Source organism: Buteo buteo, unplaced genomic scaffold, assembly GCF_964188355.1.
Source record: "Buteo buteo unplaced genomic scaffold, bButBut1.hap1.1 HAP1_SCAFFOLD_110, whole genome shotgun sequence".
Classification (NCBI taxonomy): Eukaryota; Metazoa; Chordata; class Aves; order Accipitriformes; family Accipitridae; genus Buteo; species Buteo buteo.
In genome coordinates, this window is record NW_027439274.1 from 167084 (window position 1) to 187479 (window position 20396).

The window sequence follows — 20396 nt, forward strand, 5'->3', positions numbered from 1 at the left end:
CTCTTTGAAAAGAGAAGAGGCAGAATCATAACAGATTTTTGAAATGTGTTATTTCTCATAGGAGTGTTTGGAGAAGATTTTACAGAGCGATGCTGCTGTCCGGAATCTTAGATTTCCTTTAGACCACCATGTGCAGCGTGCCAACTATATCCCAGCGCTGCAGTCGAATCGTTCAATGAACGTTAATCTTACGGTAAGCGTGCAAGTTCTGTCAAGTGTGCAGGTTTCTGTTAGGTGTTACTAACCATTTTTGGTAGTAAATAAAATAAAAATCAACGCTTTGGTTTTTATACCATTCTTTGAAATACTAGGAATAAGTTTCTACACTTTCCGTTCCAGCTGAACCTAAAAGTTGAACAAAATATTTCACTACTCCAAAGCTACTGCGTGAAGTTATAAACTAAGTGTTGCAGACCATTGTTGACTCCACTTAAAATAGTTTGTTTGCATCTAAGGAATAATGGTTTAGATTGCCGAACGCTGTTTGTGTCACTCCTTTCTGTGGCATGAAGAGTATGTTGTATGTCACCTCTTGAATCTTGCACACAACTTTATTTTTCTAGCTGAGAGCAGTCTGGATGCCAATGCACAGGTAAAATCTGTGTGCTGGTTTGGTTTTCTTTTTATTTCCTCCAGTTATAGCATGAGCTCTGCGACTCCACAACTTCTGTTTTACCCCTTTGATGACAGAAATTCTTATCTAACTTCTGTTTCTCAAAACAGCCAGATTAAATTTTGCGTTTTGCGAACTTCTGTTATGAATCTGTGATACATTTTCTGTGTTCCGGAACCATAGTTTTCCAGTGGATCGCACTTATAAGGTGGTCTTGGAAGGTTTAGGTCCTGCATTTGAAAACTTTCATTTGGCCAGAAGGTGTGTGTAGGTAGCCTTTTCTTACTTGTTTTAATATTCACATCATTGCGTCCACTGTAATTTGCAGTTGCCCTGAATATTCAGTCATCTCGGACATTGGTGTTTCAGGAAAAACAAGGGAAAGCCTGCTATTTCGTAAGCCATTTGAAAATTGCAGGTGAGAACAAGCGTATCGGAGTGAGGTTCTGCCGAGTGCCAGAATTGTTTCAACTTGAAGTTGTAGGTTCTGTTCTTATCCTAGTCTGCCTTGCCCTTTGCTGAAATTACCAGGTGAAATTGGTGTGTGCCAAGGAGTAGAACTTGCTGCTCCTCTGTGCAGTGGCGGTATTATACAGTATCTGTGGAGGAAATGTATTCACTAATTAGAAATAGCAGAGATAGTTGTGTGCAATGAACTTCTTGTAATCAGTTACCTTCTTGCTTTATGCTTTTTGTTCATCAGAATGATCGTGAGCCTGGCTTGAGAGAGAGAGCAGTTGCCAGGAATTCTACATTGCACCAATGTGGCAAGATCCTTCCTAGAGTTCAAAGGAAGCTGGCCAGAGAGAGAGCCAAGCCTTACCACTTGCCTTCATCGGTCTCAAGAGAAGGTAATTCTTTAGAGGAGGGAAATACAATGGACAACTGACCACGACTTTGATCACACAAGGCTGATATGTTTTCCCCTCTTGCTTTACAGGCGCAAGACAAAAGCCGTTATCAACAGTAACAAAACAAGCAAATGCAGGAAATGTGCGTACAAGAGCAACGTTCATCAGTAATGTATTGTCCAAAATTGGAGAAGTAGGGGTAGGAAATGAGCAGGAAACCAGTTGCTCATGCCGTGAGAGGTAAGCAGCCTTTTAACAAAGTTTAGTCTTGAGCTGCGTGTTTGGAGAGAGGGAGAGAGAGAGAAATCCACTTGAATTATGTTAGTGTTTTGGAGGGAAGGGGCACCTGAATAAAGCTTTCTTTGGCTTTTTTTGCACCTACAAGATATAACATTTAAGAATCGATTCATCTTAAGTAATACTTGGAGCGAGAGTTCTTCTGCTATGATAGTCTCATTTATGCGAATACATCTATTTACATTACAGTAAAAGTGTTTACAGAATTTAAGGTAGCTGAAACGAAACCCATGATTGCCAACAAGCTATTGGTGTACAGGTTTTGGTAGACTTGATTGTGTGATCAAATAGCAATCTTTTACCACTTTGTGCCCAGCTTCTGCTTCGTTTCTGCCTTTTTCTTTTTTTTTTCACTCAAAACCAGGCAGAATTATAAAGAGCAAAAAAGAAGCTAGCAGTTGTCAGATGATTTTCCTAGAGGTAGTATATTCAAGGTGAAACTTGAATTCTGGTACGTTTGGACTTGAGGGGAGTGCAAGTCAGTTACATTTTCCTTTTAATTCTAGGCCTAGAGCTACAGAACCACCAGTCATAACACGTCCTCTCCCTGATGCAGAGTTGCCCGACGCATTTGTTGGGACACCCGTTAACAAAATTTAGCTTTGTACCTGTTAAAGAAAAGGTCGGCTTGGGGACACAACTAAGTGGAGAATTTGAAGTGGCCCCAGCATTGAAATGCAGAGGAATTTTCTTCTGACATGAGAATTACATCACTGGTGCAATGTAAAATTGCATTACTCTTGCCTCAGATGGCAGGGATTTAGGAAATTAAGTGTGACATGTCACGAAATCATGAAAAAACAAGAGAAGGCCTGTAACTTGTTCATGGGCCTGATCCATCAGCCCAGCAGTGCGGGTTCACCTGTATTTCTTGTTCATTGAATGTTTTTGTTATGTATCATCTCAGATGTCTTGAGTGCAGCTCAAGATTTTATTTCATGTATTTATTTATGTTCATATTTTCAATTGTGTATCTTCACAGATTGCCGGATTTGGTGGTTCGTCCTGTTCCTTCAAGTTCTGCAGCACAGGGTGGTAGCTGGCAGTCACCATGCAGCGCTTCTACTTCATTCATGGCATCCAGCCCACTGAAATCAAATATGCTTGGTTCCATCTCACAAAAGAATTTTTCAAGAGCATCGGAGCTGAATTTACTGGAGACACCTCTTGTGGTTAAGGTTTGTGTTTTAGAAAACAGGATCAACCAACCGAAGCAAAAGCCTGTAAGCTTTGTTTAACATGAAACCACCGAAGTATTTAACACAAACCCTGTTCGATTCAGACTGTGGAATATTTCCCGCATGCGTGTGGTTATTGGACGTAGAATCCTTTTGGATGCAGGACGTTGGGAACAGTCTTGAAGAGGGAAAGTTTAGTTCTAAGTTAACTGCCGTACGCACATTGTCCCATAGCTTTGTGAAATACTTTGTTCCATGCAATAAAAACGAGTGTAAGTTAAAAATTGGACTTCTGAGTACACATAGATCCTTAGAGATGCAATTTGTAGCTTAACCATCTCATTGTCTAAGTGCTCGATAGCTCTGTGGAGTTTGACTTGCATACCGACAAGCAAGAATGTATATGCTTCAGTTTCTTAATCCACTTAAGGGAATGACAACGTAAGTGATGCCAGTTAAGCGATGTCAGTCTCTGTCAAATTCAGTGATGGCTTTTTGCAGGGATTCTACGTATTGATGCTTGTGACAAGAAGATGCCATATCCTTGTTTCTTCAGGAAGTTAATTTGAACGCTAACATTTTATGTTGCATTAATTAAAAAAAAAAAGAAGAAAGAAGCCAGTAGATTCATAAGAAACATAAAATGCATGGTTTTTATACCATTAAGTTTTTTGTCCCTTTGGAAAAAACAGCAGTGCAGAGGCTAAACTTTGTCCTCTCTGCTGGTACAAACTCGGTTTAATTTGAACTAATACTTTAGTTGTGTGCAGTGAACTTCTTGTAATCAGTTACCTTCTTGCTTTATGCTTTTTGTTCATCAGAATGATCGTGAGCCTGGCTTGAGAGAGAGAGCAGTTGCCAGGAATTCTACATTGCACCAATGTGGCAAGATCCTTCCTAGAGTTCAAAGGAAGCTGGCCAGAGAGAGAGCCAAGCCTTACCACTTGCCTTCATCGGTCTCAAGAGAAGGTAATTCTTTAGAGGAGGGAAATACAATGGACAACTGACCACGACTTTGATCACACAAGGCTGATATGTTTTCCCCTCTTGCTTTACAGGCGCAAGACAAAAGCCGTTATCAACAGTAACAAAACAAGCAAATGCAGGAAATGTGCGTACAAGAGCAACGTTCATCAGTAATGTATTGTCCAAAATTGGAGAAGTAGGGGTAGGAAATGAGCAGGAAACCAGTTGCTCATGCCGTGAGAGGTAAGCAGCCTTTTAACAAAGTTTAGTCTTGAGCTGCGTGTTTGGAGAGAGGGAGAGAGAGAGAAATCCACTTGAATTATGTTAGTGTTTTGGAGGGAAGGGGCACCTGAATAAAGCTTTCTTTGGCTTTTTTTGCACCTACAAGATATAACATTTAAGAATCGATTCATCTTAAGTAATACTTGGAGCGAGAGTTCTTCTGCTATGATAGTCTCATTTATGCGAATACATCTATTTACATTACAGTAAAAGTGTTTACAGAATTTAAGGTAGCTGAAACGAAACCCATGATTGCCAACAAGCTATTGGTGTACAGGTTTTGGTAGACTTGATTGTGTGATCAAATAGCAATCTTTTACCACTTTGTGCCCAGCTTCTGCTTCGTTTCTGCCTTTTTCTTTTTTTTTTCACTCAAAACCAGGCAGAATTATAAAGAGCAAAAAAGAAGCTAGCAGTTGTCAGATGATTTTCCTAGAGGTAGTATATTCAAGGTGAAACTTGAATTCTGGTACGTTTGGACTTGAGGGGAGTGCAAGTCAGTTACATTTTCCTTTTAATTCTAGGCCTAGAGCTACAGAACCACCAGTCATAACACGTCCTCTCCCTGATGCAGAGTTGCCCGACGCATTTGTTGGGACACCCGTTAACAAAATTTAGCTTTGTACCTGTTAAAGAAAAGGTCGGCTTGGGGACACAACTAAGTGGAGAATTTGAAGTGGCCCCAGCATTGAAATGCAGAGGAATTTTCTTCTGACATGAGAATTACATCACTGGTGCAATGTAAAATTGCATTACTCTTGCCTCAGATGGCAGGGATTTAGGAAATTAAGTGTGACATGTCACGAAATCATGAAAAAACAAGAGAAGGCCTGTAACTTGTTCATGGGCCTGATCCATCAGCCCAGCAGTGCGGGTTCACCTGTATTTCTTGTTCATTGAATGTTTTTGTTATGTATCATCTCAGATGTCTTGAGTGCAGCTCAAGATTTTATTTCATGTATTTATTTATGTTCATATTTTCAATTGTGTATCTTCACAGATTGCCGGATTTGGTGGTTCGTCCTGTTCCTTCAAGTTCTGCAGCACAGGGTGGTAGCTGGCAGTCACCATGCAGCGCTTCTACTTCATTCATGGCATCCAGCCCATTGAAATCAAATATGCTTGGTTCCATCTCACAAAAGAATTTTTCAAGAGCATCGGAGCTGAATTTACTGGAGACACCTCTTGTGGTTAAGGTTTGTGTTTTAGAAAACAGGATCAACCAACCGAAGCAAAAGCCTGTAAACTTTGTTTAACATGAAACCACCAAAGTATTTAACACAAACCCTGTTGGATTCAGACTGTGGAATATTTTCCGCATGCGTGTGGTTATTGGACGTAGAATCCTTTTGGATGCAGGACGTTGGGAACAGTCTTGAAGAGGGAAAGTTTAGTTCTAAGTTAACTGCCGTACGCACATTGTCCCATAGCTTTGTGAAATACTTTGTTCCATGCAATAAAAACGAGTGTAAGTTAAAAATTGGACTTCTGAGTACACATAGATCCTTAGAGATGCAATTTGTAGCTTAACCATCTCATTGTCTAAGTGCTCGATAGCTCTGTGGAGTTTGACTTGCATACCGACAAGCAAGAATGTATATGCTTCAGTTTCTTAATCCACTTAAGGGAATGACAACGTAAGTGATGCCAGTTAAGCGATGTCAGTCTCTGTCAAATTCAGTGATGGCTTTTTGCAGGGATTCTACGTATTGATGCTTGTGACAAGAAGATGCCATATCCTTGTTTCTTCAGGAAGTTAATTTGAACGCTAACATTTTATGTTGCATTAATTAAAAAAAAAAAGAAGAAAGAAGCCAGTAGATTCATAAGAAACATAAAATGCATGGTTTTTATACCATTAAGTTTTTTGTCCCTTTGGAAAAAACAGCAGTGCAGAGGCTAAACTTTGTCCTCTCTGCTGGTACAAACTCGGTTTAATTTGAACTAATACTTTAGTTGTGTGCAGTGAACTTCTTGTAATCAGTTACCTTCTTGCTTTATGCTTTTTGTTCATCAGAATGATCGTGAGCCTGGCTTGAGAGAGAGAGCAGTTGCCAGGAATTCTACATTGCACCAATGTGGCAAGATCCTTCCTAGAGTTCAAAGGAAGCTGGCCAGAGAGAGAGCCAAGCCTTACCACTTGCCTTCATCGGTCTCAAGAGAAGGTAATTCTTTAGAGGAGGGAAATACAATGGACAACTGACCACGACTTTGATCACACAAGGCTGATATTTTTTCCCCTCTTGCTTTACAGTCGCAAGACCAAAGCCGTTATCAACAGTAACAAAAGTTTTGGCCACAGCTGCTTCTGGTTTTCCTGTGTTTACTCCTTGGTCTATTCTCAGATCCAGCCTTCGCACTACACCCCTAGCAACTCCTTCTGCATCTCCAGGACGATCTCTACCTCCTCCTCTACGAGCAAAGGAGCGTAGAGTATCTTTCAGGGAAGAGAACTTGAATGCAAAATGGACTGTTGGGGTAAGCTGGCCTGTAGTTAGTGATCTTTATAGTTAAAGGCTTTACAGACTGTGATTTGATTTAGTTTTTTTCAAGTTTTCCAATACTCCTTATATTGAGAACTGGAATAGCAAATCAGAACGGCAGACTTGAATTTGGTCCAAAAAGGTTATGTTAGACCTTCTGTAACATCACCTGCCTGCAGGAACATATTCTTAACAAATACCAGCCACCTTGGTGGTTTTTACTCCAGCATCACTAGGCGCTGTGATTGTTCCAAATTGCATGTGTGCAGCTTCCCGCTATACCTTTTGAAATGGTGGTATGGCAGGAGGGTAAGGAATACAGATTGAGTCAGTTGTTTGGGTTCGTTAAGCTTTGTGAATGAAACACCTCTGAAAGCAACAAAAGTCATGAGCTGCATTTACTCTCAGTCTCTCTTTTTGCAAGGCCTGGGTTTCCTTAAGCTATGGTAAAAATAGACTGCCGATGAAGAGAGCTGTATGGCTGTCTCTTCTCTAGCCCTAAAGTTCTTGGTTTTGCTTCTTGCCTTGCACCAGCGATAGCATTTGTGTAGTTGTCAAATGAAGTCTGTCCACCTGGAAGTTGCCCCCTTCTGCTCCTCCTTTTGTTCTGTCAGGTGGCTTCCCTGATTCAGCTCGTCATGCAGTTGCCAAAATAATGTTCCAAAGCTAGTATCTACCTGGAGGAGCTTTCCGTACCTGTACTAACAAATTGTCTTAACCTGTTTTTATCGTACCTGTTATTGCCTGTTATAAAGAGCTAGTCAACTGTAAGAAGAGGCTCTCTCTCCTGTAGGAAGTTCTTAGTAATAGTGCAGTGTGGCCGGATTAATTTACTTGTTCCACGCCACAGGCATAGTGAACGCTAAAATATGTTAGTAGTGCATACAAGCTGAAAAGGCAAGCATAAAAAAAGAGAAATCTTGGAGTTATGATTTTAGGTATGCAAAGCTCCCTCTTCTTGAAAAAACACAGTAGTGAACCCAATGAACAGCCTTGAGATGACAGGGTAAGCAAGCACTTACAAGGCCCACTTCATCTTAATTCTCCAAGGTTGTGGAAACTCAATAAGCAGTCAACAGTGGGATTGGTTTTTACACTCTGCTTTAAAAGCTAAGATAGTGCTAGCATGAGAACTAATTTTGTAGCGCCTTGCTTAAGGCGACACTTGCAAAACTGACAAATATCGGTATATATTTGTTCTTTTTTTTTGTCTTGCTTTGACAAAAAGCATATGTGTGATCTTGATTGTGAACTTTCTTTTTAAAAAATAAAGGTAACGGAAGATAACAAAGCACCATCTGGAGTTTCATCTGAGCATCATCACGGAGTGGTGGAGGATGCTTGGTCGGAAAGTAGAGATAAACCAGCTCTGTTTCCTCTGAGCAATCCCGAGGAAGGTGGTGCTGAAGTGGAAGAGTCTGGAGACGGTTTGGAGAAAACGGATGTCAGCAAAGAAAACAGTAACTTCTCTGCCAGGTCAGACCAAGCTGCTTTGGAGTATCATGATGCAAAATCACCTGGCGATTTTGAAGATGAAGTCATCTTTATAGCTGCTAATCCAGCTAATTCTTCCGCTGAAGAAACTGCCGATTTTGAAGAACTGGAGAAGGAGGAAGACAGTGAAATAGTTGAAGAGAAACCCTTCCCGATGGGACAACCAGATTCATCAGAACTGAGAAAAGCAGCTGGTGTGTTTCCTGCTATGATAACCTAAGCTTCTGCATTTTTCAAATGTCTTCAAAAGACTAAATTACTGACGGGTGCAACAGTCCATGATGAGCATTCACAAATGTCCGAGGCACTTCCTTGTCCTAGGCTTTTAAAATTGCCACTGTGTTTTGAGCCCTTTTTTAGGTCTCGTGGACATTCTGCATGTATACTGCTTTTGGCTGGCATTTCTTGTGTGTAATTGCAGCGGAGAGGCAGCAGCGACTTGTGGGAGTTTTGAGAGGGGTACAAGCTGAAAACTTAGGCTTCTGGTTCTGTTTTAGGGGGACTTCTGTAGGCTGCAGGTTTTTTTACAGCACGTTTAGCCTATGGCGTGCTTTGACTAGATAGGTAATTTTTTGTTGTTTTGTTTTTTTACCCCCCTCGTTAGTGCTCAGTTAAGTAGTTTTCTTTGGGAAGTGAGTCTGCTTGTGTATCTGCTTCTCATTACAGCCATGTTTGCTCCTTTTGCTGGCTCAACAGCTTCTGCAGCCTTTTCCAAACCTATTTCAGCTGGTCTTTGGTAATTCAGCTCAATTCAACTCATTCAAGCCAGTGCAGCTGCTGAAGATGTGTTCATATGAGCAGGTCTGCTGGCAGATTAGAAGAGATGTAGCTCACTAGGTGGTGAGCAGTGATGAAGAGCTGGGAATGACAGTGGTGCAGGAACAGGGAGAAGATGTGTAAACACAGCTACAGTCAGGATTGGACAAACAGAGCTCAGTCCGCTCAGCTCCTTAGAACAAAAGTTTGCTATTCCTGGGAGAGGTATGCAAGTGTCGGAGTTCTGCGTCCGAGGTCTCGAAACAGTTTGTAGCGGGGAGCGTGTACTCCGGTATCAGTGCATCATATGCAGCCTGATTCAGTCCTAAGCCTGAGATGATTCCGGAGGATCCTGGAGAGTCACTGCTGCTCCTGAAGCTCCTCAGCTCCTTTTCTTTTTCAATAAGAGCAGTGCCCAGACAGGGACTCCGTGTACATGGGTAAAAGGGGTTCTCCAGGTCTGAGTGTTTCTAGTAAGATAGGTCAAAACATTTGCCTGTCTGCTTTTAGCTGCCCTGTGTTTGGACAAGAAATCAAGGGTGCTTTTCCTTAAAAACAATGATAAGGTCCTAATCATTAAAGAATAACCTTATGAAGAAAGTTTGTCATTGCCGGACTATGGTACAAACAGTTCTGTACAATTTCAGTCCTCTGGAAGCGTTAGGGGGCAGTCAGTATAGCTCTTGTTTGGGCTGAGCTAGCAAAATTATCCCAGTCCTGCGTACTGTCTGCAAAGGTAATTGTTGGATCTGGAGGAAGCAGATGGCAGAAACAAAGAAGAAAAGGAGGAGGGTGTTTCTAGAATTTGGCCTGTTGAGAGAAAAACAGGCTAGCAAGCAGTTGGGTTTCAACACCACCAGTCAACCGCTAGAGAAAAGAACAGGAGACGACCTTAGATGCATTCTTGTAGAAGAGGGGAAACGAAATCAGGAAAGGAAAGAAGCATTGCTGGGATGAGTTAAATATCCAAAGAGAAATAAGAAAAACTTCTGACCCAATTTTAAGAAGGAGGGATGTTTCCTGAGGTTTTTATGTATTAGGTCAGTAACATATCAAGTTGAGTTTGTAAACAGAATGTCAATGGCCATGTTGTTTTCTTGACGGAAACTATGCATCAGACTTCTGGTTTTACTGGACAGAAGAACTCAGACCTTCTGTGCAGTTGAAGTCTTGGTAGCGTTATTTTGTTAGATCACCATCCTAGGTGAAATGCGTTACGGCTCTCTCGAAAATCATATGAGCATTTTGAAAGAAATGATGTTAAGTGCAACAGGGAAGTCACCCATCTGTCTGTTTTTGTAGGATTTGTGGAAGAATCAAATGCTGACCGTCTTACCCTTCCTGAGGATGGTAAATGGTTGTTTAAAGCTGCTGAGGCTGCTACTTCTGGGACTGCAAGTGAAGGGTAAGTTTATGAAATATAGATACACCTTTAGGTTCACACAACATGTGACTGCTGGCTTTCCTGTGTTTGAAAACTATGATTTTTGAGCTGGTATTGGTTCTCTCCTGTGTTCTTAAATACAACAGGTTTCCTGTTCCTTTCTGTCTGTGGACAGAACTAATGTGGCATGAAGAGAAGTCAAATTGACGAGCTGTCAGTTTGAGCCTTTTTTTCTCAAATCATTGCAGACCCCAAAGTAGCGGGATAAGGATTTTGTTCAGCAGGCTATATGCACCTTTTTACAGTTTGAGGGGGTTACTAAGCAGATACTGTGAAGAGAAGCCCTGCTTTTGTCTGAATGTTATGTCGGTGCAAATTACACCTGAGATTCCTGTAACTTTAGTGGGTTTATTGTGGGGCTTGACTACTTTCTGGCAGTATTTTATACACTTAATTTCTATTTTCTGTGTGTGGTCAATTAGCACCTGTTTGTTTCTGGAAAGGGAAGCAGTTTTCTCACCAGGTACTTTAAAAGCTGCAACTGCTTAGTGAGAGACGTTAGCGATGAAATAACCCTTAATTTCAAGTGGTAACTTACAGTGGCACAAACTTTTGTTCAGTTGGTTCTAGACCTCGAGTATGGCAGTTGCACTCTTTCTACAGAAGACAAAGAATATATTATTCTTTAATACAACTCTGTTGTTATGTTATTATCCAGTGTGAGATAGCTGGGAAGAATGTTAAGTACTTGATTCGTTGCACAAGATGAGTCGGGAATTGAATGTCGATGTGTTGGTAAAGGAATTTCTCATTTTCCTTAGTTTTTTTCTGTTTGGAAACTGGAAGACCTTACAGTGAGAAAGTAATTTGTAAAGCTCTTCAAGGTTTGTTTTGAAGCTTTGTGATGGATTTCTCTCTTTCTGCTCATGCAGTGAAGCAAACCAGCAGGAGTCCAAAATGTCCTCTTCATCAGAAGAAAAAGCCATACCAGTTGCAACAAACCCACAGCTTTCTGAATCCCTGCAGGCAGAGGGTGAATGTACGTACAGTATGTGGGAGATGTTATGTGAGTTAAGGCAGCTGAAGGCCTCAAGTAAAACATGCAGTTTGCCATAGCGCTACAGGTGTCTCAGACTGAAGTAGTACTAGCATGTTACTGCTACCTTTCATTAAACTGTAGAGAGAAGAATACCCTCCTCAGAGAAAGTCCTTGTAGAAAATGCATAGCCAATGTTCCTGTTCTGGATAAAGGTACTGAGAAAACGGGTAGAATGTCAAATATTAGAAGGAGAGATCATTATGTATTTCGGTGTTGTACACCACTACTAATTTGTGTGCTATGGGATCTGCTGCTTGAGTTACTATTTTGAAAGATGATGCATCCCTCAGTACTCAGGCTGTGAAGAATAACTAGCTGCCGGTTAGATGGTTCTGGTTTCTAGCGTTTGGGGAAAGCCCGATGTATGTGGCAGGATGGAGAACTGTATTCTTGGCTCCTGCTCCCTCTGTTACTTCCTGTTGCTTAAACGCATCTCATTTATAGAGCAGTTAAGTTAAAATGATATAAATCTCTTCCAGCTGTGATACGTATCCTTGACAGCGAGGAAGTGGTCAGTACTCATTCAGAAAATTGCCTTGAGGGGAAGTGTGTGGATTTACCTGAAGAACGTAACCCAGAAGCAGCTGGAGATGAAGGAAACGTTCCTTTTCCACAGGAAGAAGTAACTGTTTCTAACAATCTTCCTAAAACTGAGGAAATTAATGTAAGTAAACTATTTCCCCATTTTCTACTAAAGAGAAAACACCTTGCAAATTGAGGACAGTCCTGTCTAACTGACGATTAGAAGGCATGCAAAACCGTCTCAGTTTCTTTAGCTGGGTAACACAAGTCCAAACCTCGTTGGGTAAGGGCAGATAGGTTTTTCTCCTACGCATTTGCTGTACCGATAACACAGAATAGAACCTGTCAAGACTTGGGCCTTTGAGAGCTGTAGGAGTGCCAAAACCCGCCTAAATATTTTTTAAAATCACCATGCCTTCATTTGGTTTGCTAGACTGTAAATGTTTCTTATTTGACTTAAAAAAAGAAATAGTTTTAATGTTAAAGACAATAAGAAAAGTTGGGGAGTGCAGCTTTTCAATACCGGAGGCCGTTTACCAAATGACAAAATGGCGTGGGAACCAAACTCATTTTCAGAATGATTTGGGTGCTTAGATCCTTTGCTATTTGTTCCTTATTAACATAAAGAGAATTCCCAGTAATGAGTTAATTTCAGTGTCAAGATATTTCCAGCTGCCTAAAACTCTTTTTGTGTGCGTGTGAAAATGCGGGGGTTTTAACATCTCAACTTTGTAAAGTATGAATTTTAAAAGGTTGTTCACAAGGGCTGAAAATCAGAGCCAGAGATTCCTCAGTTGTGGCAGGTTTTCCCCATTGTTCTCACTTCTGCTGGGGCCGATGAGTGATTTGGATTCATTGTGGATGTCCTCTAAGTACCACATAGAGTATGCTGTCGATTTCCTGTAGGGTTGTACTCACGGGAATTAGTAATAGTTAGAGTGAAATACAAACTGAAAGGTAGGCGTAGCACAAATAGATTGGTCTCAAGCAACAGAAGATACTTTTCGGTGTCGCAGATTTCAGATGAAGTTGAATAGGCAGTCGCTTACGTCGCTCGTCTCGGCTTTGGGGTTTAGGACAACGCTCTAGAGAAGATGATTATAGACTTGGGAATACATAAATCACTCACTTATGGGAGTAAATGGAGAATTTGTGATGGGAAGAAGGGAGCCGGTACGTGAGACGGTCACAAAGCTGCTGCAGTCATTCCTGTAGCAGTAGAGTGAAGGTTTTCCTGCTTTCGTTATGAGTGGTTCTTACTGAGTTATACGTAAACGTGTCTTTTTGGCTTGTCTACCTTCACTGAATTTAGGACAAACTACTTACTACTTTCTTGGTCGTAGATTTGTAAGCATAAAAGGAAAGTTTATGCAGACTGAGAGGGTTGTCAAACATTGGCATGTGCTGCCCAGGGAAGTGGTTGAGTCACCATCCCTGGAGATATTCAAAAAGTGAGTGGACAGGGTACTTCAGGACATGGTTTAGTGGGCATGGTTAATGGTTGGACTCGATGATCTTGAAGGTCTTTTCCAACCTAAATGATTCTACGATTCTATGATTCTATGACTAGTATTTCTCGAATTTAGCTTTGAAGCGTGGCATGTTGCTAGATGCGTGTTGCGCAGCTCCATGCACTTGTTCTCAAATTTGCGCTAATACCTCGCTTGCAGTCTGTGCTCCCTGCCGTGCTGTTAACGGCCGGTGGGAACCGGGCTGGAGTTACCCTGTCGTTGCACTTTGTAACGCCGGCTTATGACAGGGTAGAATTGCTGGTGGTCGTGAAACTAGTCTGGTATTTGTACTCGGTATTGCCGTCACCTTCGTACTTCGGGAGCCATCCATCGGAAACTATCAGTAATTACAGCTTTTAGCTTTTTTCCTCGGCGAGCCCGCCTATGGGGGGCATCTCCGTCCTTCGGGTGCCATCGCCTGGAGACTGTTAATGATTCCACTTTTTACCTTTTCTCCTTGGGGAGCCAGCCTAGGGAGGAGAAATCTTCCCGCATCTTCCCCTTCTCTGCCAGGCTAATTCCAATAGTGTTTGAGGACTTTGAAAATTTGCATATCCTTGGGCTGCTGAAACCAGCATGGTCCTATGCGAGGTCTCCTGCATGTCGTTCAGGTCTTGTTTAGGGTTGAACAACTGTTTAAGAATACGATCAAAGATGATGCTTTAGCAACTTTTGGCAAGGCAGGAGGCAAGAAAATAAGCAGATTCTATGGAGACTCCCGCTGAGTGGCTTCCTCCTTCTGCCCTCTTTGGCTAGCCCTATAACTTAGAGGGTTGGGCAAAGGTCTTCACGCGTTGATTAAATTACCTTGGCCACCTGAGTCACTTGAAATACATAACAGAGACTACTTTTGCTCTCAGCATAAAAGCTTGAGTGTCTCATGTGGCTCTAGCAGGAGAGAATAATTGCTCAGTACGGGGAGCTACAAAGGCTGCGATGGAGGTATTTAGAATCTATGTGTTGTCTCCTGCAATCCAAGTGATTCCTTAAAGTGCGGTGTTGAGTTGTGCGATGTGATACCTGGCCAGTTTGACTAAGTGTTGCGGTGACACCTATGATGAGCGAAACTTTAAGCTTGGGGGACATCGTTGTACTTTGCCCCGTTAGATGCAGAGTCGGTCACTCTGTGTGGATTTGTAGTCAGTGCGGAAAGTACTGCAATGTGATGATTACTGCCAGCTGGGTGTACAGCTTGTATTGTAAAACTGCTCACTTTGTTCACGGGTGGTGGCAAATCGTTAGTCATGAACAGAAGTATCAGAAATGGAGCATGTGATTGCATACACGGGATACTCTGTTCTCTGTCCCTTAAACGCATAAACTTTTACCTGTAGTAGAGAGTACATGGTATGTTTCTAACTTTACATTTGGTGGTGATCGGAAAGGAAAAGCAGCATTTCAGTGTCCTCAGCTTCATCTAGCTCAGCCTGAAGTTAGTCTGTTTGGTAACTGATACTGCATTAAGAGACCTTTTTTAACTTTAGGTTCTTGAAGACGGTGCGGTTAAGGCACAAACCTCAGAAGAAGCACCTGAAACATCACCATGTAGTGAACTACATCCCTCAGGCAATCTTCAGTACAGCTATGATAGTACAGAGCAACAGTTTGCATGTCATTTGCCTGATAACAGAGATGGTGAATGTGATGCAGCTGAGGGAGATGGAGAGCTTTTTCTATCTCAGAGTAATTTTACTTTAGTCTTGGAAGGAGAAGAAGGTGAAGCAGAGATGGGAGACCCTACATTAGTAGATGCTTCTAAAGCAGCTGGCACAACAACAGAGGAAAAACCTGTCAACAGTTTAGGCAATACTGAAAACCAAGAACATGTTACCAACTCGGTGTCCACTGTAACTAGTGATCAGGCATCTCAAAATATTGCAGAGTCGCTCCCGTATGTGCCTGAACCCATTAAGGCAGCTACTGCTGAGAACTTACCGGATGCAATCAAAGACACAAGAAGTAAAGAATTTACATCTGAAGTTGCAGAACAATCTATTCATGAAACCATAGGTAAAAAGGTAACTGGATTCCAGAAGGCAAAAGCTCCCTTAAGAACTGTGCCGGAAGGAGTGGAAGACGAAACCAGCGTACGTCAAGTAGAGTACGGCATCGCTCCTGGAATACGTGCAAGGGGACAGCTGAGTAGAAGGCTAAGTACTCCATCGGCAGGCACTCAGCAGCTACTGAAGACAGGCAAACCAGGTCTGTTTGCACTGTCTCCTAGGAGAAGTAGCAGGCGAACAAAAGAAGCACCTGAGACTTCTAGTCTTCAAACGGAAGAAAATGCTCAAGAGGAGCAAACGCTTGTGATGCCTGTTACTCCTAGGAGAGGCAGGAAGCCTAAACCAAGTACTGCAGGAAAAGTAGAAAGCAGCCTTTCTGATGGACAAACATTGTCCCTCCCTACACAGTCCGTAGCCGCTACTCCAAGAAGAAGATTAAGGAGAGCGAAGGAAGCTGCAGCTGAACTCTTGGGAGAGGCTAATGAGGAAACTTCTCTTGCTGAAGGTAGCGTTATCGCTTCTGCTACTTCCCAAAGGACTAGAGGAGGGAAAAGTTCAGCAGGAGGTCAAGAAACTGGCCAGACTGACACGGGTCATAAGATAAAAACGTCAGTCAGTCCCAGCAGAAGTGCAAGAAAACTGAAAAGCGTTAATTTACAATTTATGGAAAATATTGTCAAGGATCAAGAGGTGCAGCCTAGTGCCCAACTCCTTTTACCGGTGGCAACTCAAAGAGGCAGAAGAAGAAAAATGAGTTCATCAGAAGTTTCAGAAAATTCTGACCTTGATCTGTCTAAATCATCGCTTCCTCAAACAGAATTCAAACTTCCTGTCACTCCGAGGAGAAGTGCTAGGAAGCAGGCACAAAATCTCCTGGCAGACACAGAATCTCTCTCTGCTCAGGAAGACATGTGTGCAGGTGGGAAAGTGGGAATCCTCGATACTCCTAAGAGAAGAATAAGAGGAGTCCCACATGCTAAACTAGAAAAAACGGATGCTCCTGAGCAAAGAGCTGCCCAGCCAAACGAGGAATCAAGCACACCCAGGACTACAGTAGGAACAGGGCATCGGGGCAGAAAGAGACAGTCAGTATTGGAGGAGAGCACAGGGGAGAAGGCCTTCCCCCAAGGAGCTGGTGACAGTCCTTTGCTGCCTGAAGACAGAAACCCATCAGGACATGCTTTAACAGATCGTTTTACAAGAGCCAGATCCCGCAAAACTTCTATGCATCAGAAACTGTCTCTTGAGGAAAAAGAGTCCTTCCTTTTCTCTCCTCCTCTCACAAAGCTGACAAAGAAATGTAAAGGTAGGTGCACTCTGTTTATATGCAAAATAGGGCATATTGCTGTTTTGTAAACCACAGAAAACAGCTTGTGAGGATGGCTTTAAGTATGGTAAGAGTATAACCATAGGAAATAAAAAATTGGGAAAGAGGCATTTCATCTTTTTTCTGAACTCTGTATGACTGCCTGGCTAGCTGTGGTGGAGACAGGAGAGGAGGCTGATCTGAGTACACTGAAATGAAATTTAAGCTTAATTTTTTGTCATGAGCTGAATGTCTATCTGTTTTGAAAACTGGAGGACATATCTTAATATGTGGTTGTCATCACTTCCCCCCAGTGGAGAAATAAAGGAGACATGCTTTCAAATTCTGTTAATGTTTTAACTTAACATGAGCTGCAACTTGCAACAAACTATACAGCTGTTTAGTTATAGGATTGTTTTTCATGGGCATATACTTTGTTAGTGAAGTCACTGCTCATGGGGTTCTTTGTATTGGAGTACATGATAAAAAAATATTTTTTGAGATGAGTAAGGACTGTCGATGCCTCTTGAGCATAGTATCTTTCATTATGTAAGGGCAGGTAAAATGGCTACACTGGCTTATTTTTGTTTCACTATATAATGTAAAAGAATGGATCTCAAGAGGCAGTTACTAGGCGAAGAATACCTGCACATTTTTTATAAACCCAATTGGACCTTTTATGTCAGGAATCTATTGTGCTTTTGATTATTAGCTGTAATTTAATGTCACCGTCGTTTATGTATAACGTACATGAATGTTAAGAATGCCTTGTCATTTTAGCTGGAAAAGAAGACCATCCTGTGCAGCTTAAGGATATAGACCCGGACTTGTCTTCTCAATTTGTCTTTTCACCCCCTCTGTTGAGGTCGAGGAGAAAAAATAAATCTAGGATTTCCCAAATTGTGAAAGAAGCAGTAAGTAAAAACTCTAGTTGTTTCATGTTCAGAAGAATAAGAGGAGTCCCACATGCTAAACCAGAAAAAACGGATGCTCCTGAGCAAAGAGCTGCCCAGCCAAACGAGGAATCAAGCACACCCAGGACTACAGCAGGAACAGGGCGTCGGGGCAGAAAGAGACGATTAGCACTGGAGGAGAGCACAGAGGAGGAGGCCTTCCCCCAAGGACCTGGTGGCAGTCCTATGATGCTTGAAGAGTGAAACCCATCAAAATGTGCTGCAATATTAAGATCTGTAATGGATCGTATTACAAGAACATGCCTAGTGTGTCAATAAAGCCGCAGATAACTCTCAGGGTTGTCAGTGCAATCCATTTATTTGCTGGAGTTTCATCGGTTCCCATGTAACTAATCCGAAATAGCCTAGGTGTTGATTTCTGGTGGGGATCTGGCCTGTTGAGAGAAAAGCTCTGCAGAACTCCTGGGCTCGCGCTAACAAGCAGCCCTGCAGCGAGCAAGCTCACAGGGCGCGGCACAAGCGCGGGGCAGTCTGCGGCACCTCCCCGACCCCGCGTGAGGGAAGGCCGCAGCGCGGCGGTGGCAGAGACGTGACCCCAGAGGGTCACCGTGGCCCGAATCCTGCTGTCCTCGCTGTGTGTGCCCCCGGCCAGGCGGAGGGGTGCTGGGTGACCGTGGTGCTGCTGCTGACGGGCGGCTGAACCACCTCAGAGCAGCCGGGCCGGGGGAGGCGACTGCTCGCGGCTCTGCTCCGGACAACGGGCCTTGCTCCTATCATCGCTCGCTCCCCCAACGTTTCCCCTCGGGAGACGGACACCAGAACTACCGTTTTTGCTGAAGTCCCCTGTCGACAGAGCTGGAGAGGGGTCTGCAGAGCCGCTTACGCAGGACGAGCCCGGGCTGGGGCTGGTTGAGGAGGAGGGGGCTCCGGCTGGCCCGGACGTGCGTGACCCGTCTCTGGAGCACAAGCGAGCTCAGCTCCCCACGGCTGCTCGCGCAGGCAGCTCCGAAAGCTGCTCAGCCCTGGCAGGCAGGGCCAGTCCCGGGCTCATCTGGGACGGGGATGGGAGGGAGACGTCGTCTTTGCAGCCGGGGGAGGTTGGGAGCCAGCGGTGCTTCCGTACCCCCTTTCTGCGGGTGCAGGGGATGAGCGGCTTTGTCTGCTGCTTCATCCTGAGAGGCGGTAGGTCGTTTGCTTTGAGGCACACCTTTGTGGTTCTCGTCTTTACAGCAATTCTTCCTAGGTCAGATGTTCCAAGAGCGGTAACTGTCGCAACCTATTTATTTCCTCTGCGTTTCTGCAGAGTATCGTTTTCTGTATCTTACTTCATAATGTCTGAGGGACGGATCTGGTAATTTTTCCTGCTGTTGATACCGTATTTTAACAGATTTTTCTCGACGAAGCCATCGCCAAACAGCCAGTTATAAATCTGGCGGACTTGGCAGGAAGCGAAAGGCAAAAATCCTCTGAAGGATCTGAAGGAGACAGGTTGAAGGAAGGCAGGTGGGTAAATCTAAGTCTAACCACATTAGGAAATGTCACCAGCTGGTTTTCTTTTTCTTTTTTTTTAAAAAAATCCTTCCCTGTGAAGTAAAAATTAAATTTCTGCAGGTGAAAAATAGTTTTCCCTCCATTCAGGATTCCTTGCCGTCTGGCTAAAGAAGTTACTTAAATGAATAAAGCCTGAGATGTCCACAAGCACAAACATACTGAAGCCTGTGCCTAAGCATGAATATGCAGAAGGTTCTAATCTGGTAGCCTCTTCCCTGCCGCCGGCCCCCCAGATTTGCTTTTCATAGTCATGCTTCTACTTTTCACTTTATTTTCCCTTAGTGCTCTGGCTGAGGTTGCTACAGGAAAGAGAGTGGTGCACATCCCATACAGGGACTTGGTCCTGACGAGACTCCTGCAGTCTGCTCAGGGGGGAAGAAGCAGGACCATCATGGTAAGTTGATTCTTGAATTTATAACCCGCTTTGCCCATTGAAATAGAATTGTGCGGCTCTGACATTGGTGAAAGTGAGTGTAATTTAAAAGTTAAGCTTGCTTCCTGTGCAACACAAAGGGGAGAACCCTTCTGCTGGTCAAAAGCTTCTAGCCACTACTAAACGTGTTACTCAAATGGAGAGCACTTCTGTTTTCGGAACAGAAATGTGGCTGGCGCAAAATAGATATCTCTGTCTACGTTAGAGATACAACCTCCGTTTCTTCTGAAAGAGTTTTCTGCATATCTGTAAAAATTTATTGACATATAGGTAAATGTAGCTATAAAACTCAGAGGCACCTGTTTTATATAAAACCCGTGTTCTTTACCTACCTAAAACTAGGCTGCATTATGAAACAAGTCCTTTTTGCCCTAACTTCTGAGATTATCGTTTGTGCCGTGCACCAGAGGTTGCATTCCTAAATGAGATGAAACTCCCCTAGGTTCTTCCTTGTCTCAGGTGAATTAACTGTATGCTCCAGCATCTTGGAAGAGGTATTTTTTTTAAAGGAAGTGCAATTAAATGAAAGGTGGAAGAATACGAACAGAAAATGTGCACATGTGAAAAGGTTGACTGTAAATGCTGATACTCTCAAAACAGCTTACCTGGGTTTCTTCAAATGCTAGCTTGCATAATTCATCAAAGATGTTTTGAACAAATTGAAGGACAGATTCTTCAATTGCTACTTGTACAAAGACCATCAAAGTGGTTTTGCGCCTTTTTTTTTTTTTTTTTTTTTTTGCGTTGGTGCTA

At 42.9% G+C, this 20396-nt stretch overlaps 1 pseudogene; it reads left to right on the forward strand.

The window, feature by feature from the left end:
* Nucleotides 1-18035, forward strand: part of LOC142028034 (protein ELYS-like) — a 46385-nt pseudogene extending 28350 nt beyond the window's left edge.
* Nucleotides 18036-20396: the final 2361 nt, after the last annotated feature.